The 5,000-nt window shown below is 47.9% G+C and overlaps 1 protein-coding gene across 9 annotated transcripts in view; it reads left to right on the plus strand.

Moving 5' to 3' along the window:
* The window catches only part of LOC125039659 (band 4.1-like protein 5), a 71,537-nt gene that overhangs the window by 38,418 nt on the left and 28,119 nt on the right, over positions 1–5,000 (plus strand). The window lies entirely within an intron of this gene.

A 5,000-nucleotide genomic window follows, 5' to 3' on the forward strand; every position in this document is an offset into this window, starting at 1 on the left:
TGCGGGCAATTGGTCTGCGAATACCTAGGGACGCGCATACCTTCTTATAGCCTCCAGGGCTGTCAGACCCATGGCCCTCGGGATGGTCATCAGGGGCCCGCGGGTGAGGAGGACAGCCATTATCCTGCGAAATTATGGTCGTCGAGGAGGAAAGTATATTATGCTTAGGACAAAAGAAAATTTCTATGTAACCTTTACACTATAATGGTAATATAGTTTCATTTACATTTAACATTTAATGATTAAAAGATACTTTATGTACTTGTTCGGAATATCAGACGGTTTTTAATAACGTGTTCCTGGGCAGCCGTGTCTGTGCCCTTGTTGGCCCGCGAGATGGGTCTGAGCCTGGCACCCCTGGCCCACGCGCCTCGCGGTGCGTACAGGCTAAGGCAACTGCTGATGCATAGGATGAAGTCGCTGTAGGATATTTGTTTTATTTCCTTCCTTTCTGTGACCCTTACAAACCAACAGAGAAAGGAGATCACGGGCTCTGTTCATCGAGCACGGGCGTGGCGCCCCCTTCCGAGGGAAATTGTGTCAAGGCGCAGAAGTTACTCCTTGGCTCGGTCCCGCCGCGCTGGGAAGGCGGTGTTCGCGCGTCGCTGTTCCTGTGTGCTTCGTGAGCTGCCTCTCATGTGCAGTTTACAGATCAGTTTTTTTTTGTGTGTGTGTTTTTGAGAAAAGGAGCTTAAAGTAGATGAAAATAGTTGTTTTAAGTTCTTTTGATCGGAAGGCATCCCGGACTAAGCCAAGCCGTCATCGCCATAGTTGAACTGAAGAAGTCGCCAGAAACAGCTGAAATTCGGAAATTCGGAAATTCAAAACTTACATTACTTACAATGGGTATTATATTCACATATATGATGTTTACATTATGTAATAGGATGTTATATAAATGTCTTTTGGTTGGAGATATTTAAGAATTCGTGAGATTTAGAGCCGTCTTTCCGTTGACTGACGTTTCAGCGAACTGCCGGTTGATCAAGGTTCGTGCGTCACATGACACCGCTGCTGCATAGGTTTCCCGTTAGGTTTCACGGATAATGAAGTAGAAACTGCAGGAGAGGTCATGTGGATCCAGTATATTTGGTATATTGTTCGTGACAAAGATTTGTGGATCAGTCGGGGCTTAATTGTAAAACCTGATCGCGCATCATTGGGGCGCAGTGAAGCATCGCCTTCCGCGGGCGCAGCCGCCTCAGGCAGCACTGCAGACGCTGCCGGGCGTAGTGGAACGGTGCAGCCAAGGTCTGTGTAAGGTAGGTTTACTTCAGTAGACTTTGGAAGTGAGTTTGTATACAAACCAGACTCACGTTGCAGCAATGAATGCTGGCGGAGGTAAAGGACTCGCTCCGACTCACTCCCCAGACACCGGAGCGGTCGCGCCAGCGGGGAGATCGGCTCCGGGTGACGCGCGTGAAGCAGAGATGTGACGCCCAAGGGAGGAGAGACTGACAGCGCGGCGGGAAGAAGCAGCAACGGCGCCTCCTTCCTGAGGTCGCCCGTCACGCCCGTCAAGCAGTCGAGACGCACGCACGCACGCACGCACGCACGCCCGGCAGCGTCTTTTGGAGTGGCGGGCGTGCGGTGAACTCGCGGGCGCCCCTGTCTGATTCATGTCAGCTGCTCCTTTTTGTGTGTCGCTGCCGTAGCTCAGCGGCAGCAGCAGAGTTCGTCGAGCGGCGAGCCAAACGGTGTAGTAGGAGGAGTCGAGGCCGGGGAGAATGCGGCGCCGGATCATAATCTCATAAACTAGATTGTTGAATAGTATATGACGTATATGTTTCCAATTATCGTTTTTTTGTTAAGGGCAATTGTGTCAATATCGCCGCATTTACGGTCTAACATGAATCAGTTTGTTATAAAGGAATCTGTCAGTTAATCCATTTCCAGTCATTACTGAGCCGTGGAAATTGTCAACCTGTAAGTGTTCTCAGTCATGCTCTCGGAGGTAGCCCGGCGGTTCCTGGCGTCAGCTGTTGCCTATGTAAATGAGCCGTATGCTGCTGCCGATGGCTCCGAATGGCCCTTCTGATTTGGTGAGATCCGGGCCAGGCGCCGCGCGGAATCCGCAAGCCAGTCCTCGGTCGTCTGGCGCCAGACGACGTGGTTGGCGTTGGTGATGAACGTTATCCGGTCATCGGATGTCGCGACGCTGCACTGGCTACGGCCGCCTTCTGAGGCCCGTGGTTTGGCTGCAGAGGAACATGAATGGGCAGGGACGGGCATGTCCGCGGAAACCTGTCGCCGCAGGAGATTATTCCGGAGACTGATCCTTCGACGGCGGAGGAAGTGCACCGCCACGTGCGACCTGCGACGAACCCGGACCGTTAGTGCGCCTCGCACCCGCAGGAAACTACTTCACAATTATTCCGAGGCGAGCGTTCGTGCGGCAGACTCGCCTGCACGGAGCCGCGGCGGAAGTGGCAGCGGAACTATGGGGACGGGAGGCCTAGGCAGGACAGCCGGGGGCGGAAGGGGAGGCGAGAGGGAGGAGAGATCGGGAGGCAGGGAGAGGGAGAAAGGAAGAAAGGGGAAGGGAAAACGCAAGGGAGGGATGGAGAGGGAGGGAGAAAGGGAGAAACCGAGAGGGGGTGAAGGGGGGAAGAAACAGAGAAGGGGGGTGAGGAAGAAAGGGAGAGAAAAAATAGGTGGAGAAGAAGGAGAGAGGGGAGAGAGAGAGAGGGGGGAGAGAGAGAGAGGGGGAGAGAGAGAGAGGGGGAGAGAGAGGAGGGAGAGAGAGAGAGAGAGAGAGAGAGAGAGAGAGAGAGAGGAGAGAGAGAGAGAGAGAGGAGAGAGAGAGAGAGAGAGAGAGAGAGAGAGAGAGAGAGAGAGAGAGAGAGAGAGAGAGAGAGAGAGAGAGAGAGAGAGAGAGAGAGAGAGAGAGAGAGAGAGAGAGAGAGAGAGAGAGAGAGAGAGAGAGAGAGAGAGAGAGAGAGAGAGAGAGAGAGAGAGAGAGAGAGAGAGAGAGAGAGAGAGGAGAGAGAGCGAGAGAGAAGAGAGGGGAGAGAGAGAGAGAGAGAAGAGAGGGGAGAGAGAGAGAGAGAGAAGAGAGGGGAGAGAGAGAGAGAGAGAGAAGAGAGGGGAGAGAGAGAGAGAGAGAGAGAGAGGGGAGAGAGAGAGAGAGAGAGAGAGAGGGAGAGAGAGAGAGAGAGAGAGAGAGAGGGAGAGAGAGAGAGAGAGAGAGAGAGAGGGAGAGAGAGAGAGAGAGAGAGAGAGAGAGAGAGAGAGAGAGAGAGAGAGAGAGAGAGAGAGAGGGAGAGAGAGAGAGAGAGAGAGAGAGAGAGAGAGAGAGAGAGAGAGAGAGAGAGAGAGAGAGAGAGAGAGGAGAGAGAGAGAGAGAGAGAGAGAGAGAGAGAGAGAGAGAGAGAGAGAGAGAGAGAGAGAGAGAGAGAGAGAGAGAGAGAGAGAGAGAGAGAGAGAGAGAGAGAGAGAGAGAGAGAGAGAAGAGAGAGAGAGAGAGAGAGAGAGAGAGAGAGAGAGAGAGAGAGAGAGAGAGAGAGAGAGAGAGAGAGAGAGAGAGAGAGAGAGAGAGAGAGAGAGAGAGAGAGAGAGAGAGAGAGAGAGAGAGAGAGAGAGAGAGAGAGAGAGAGAGAGAGAGAGAGAAGAGAGAGAGAGAGAGAGAGAGAGAGAGAGAGAGAGAGAGAGAGAGAGAGAGAGAGAGAGAGAGAGAGAGAGAGAAGGGAGAGAGAGAGAGAGAGAGAGAGGAGAGAGAGAGAGAGAGAGAGAGAGAGAGAGAGAGAGAGAGAGAGAGAGAGAGAGAGAGAGAGAGAGAGAGAGAGAGAGAGAAGAGAAGAAGAGGGAGAGGGAGAGCGAGCGAGAGAGAGAGAAAGAGAAAGAGAGAGAGTGTGTGTGTGTTTGCGTGTTCGTCTTCGTGTGTGTGTTTGTATGCACGTGCGTTCGTGCATGTGTGCTTGCATATGTGCGTGCGTTTGCGCGTGCCTGCTTCCAAGTGAATGGACGAAATTATAATGTTATCCCCGGCTACTGAGGCGCGCCTCCCGCGGCCCTCACTGTTTGGATTGCGGGACCCTTTCCGTCGCCGCGGCTTTTTAGAGCCAACAAGGGTCATTTCAGCCCAAGGTGCATGGGGCGGGGGATTCGGGGGGGGGGGCGGTAAAAATCGGGGAAATGGCCATTTCCTCCGTTTTTTTCCTGTCCGAGTCATCGCCGAATTTTTCCCAGCTGACAGGAAGAGGCCGAGTCACTGGAAAGAATTATTTTCAATTATTGCGGTTGTTGTTGTTACCATTATTAGTTGTATTTTTTTATTATTGTCATTACCAGCGTTGTCATATTTTTTTTTATTATCCTTGGTATTATTGATATTAATCCTTTTAGCAGTATTATTATCGTCATCATATCGGTGTTTTTTTTTATTATAGTTGTTATTATTAATAAGATTTTTTATTAATGTTCTCATTATCATATAATATATTTGTTATTATTGTTAGGAGTAGTTGTAGTTGAAGCAGCAGTAGTGTCGTCACCATTATTACTATTTCCATTTTCGTTATCGTTATATTTATATCATTATTATCATTAGTATTACTATTAGTATTATTGTTATTATCATTAGTATTACTATTAGTATTATTGTTATTATCATTAGTATTTCTATTAGTATTATTGTTATTATCATTAGTATTACTATTAGTATTATTGTTATTATCATAGCTACATTTTCGTTATTATAATTTTGTTATTATTATTATGTTTGTTATTAGTATTAGTAGTAGTGTTATCATCTTCATCATCATCATCATCATCACCACCACTATTATTACACTTCAGTAATTATCATTATATATATATATATATGTATATATATATATATATATATATATATATATATATGTATATATATATATATATATATATATATATATGTATATATATATATATATATATATATATATATATATATGTGTGTGTGTGTGTGTGTGTGTGTATGTATGTATGTATGCATGTATGTATGTATGTATGTATGTATTGCA

Source organism: Penaeus chinensis, chromosome 27, assembly GCF_019202785.1.
Source record: "Penaeus chinensis breed Huanghai No. 1 chromosome 27, ASM1920278v2, whole genome shotgun sequence".
NCBI lineage: Eukaryota > Metazoa > Arthropoda > Malacostraca > Decapoda > Penaeidae > Penaeus > Penaeus chinensis.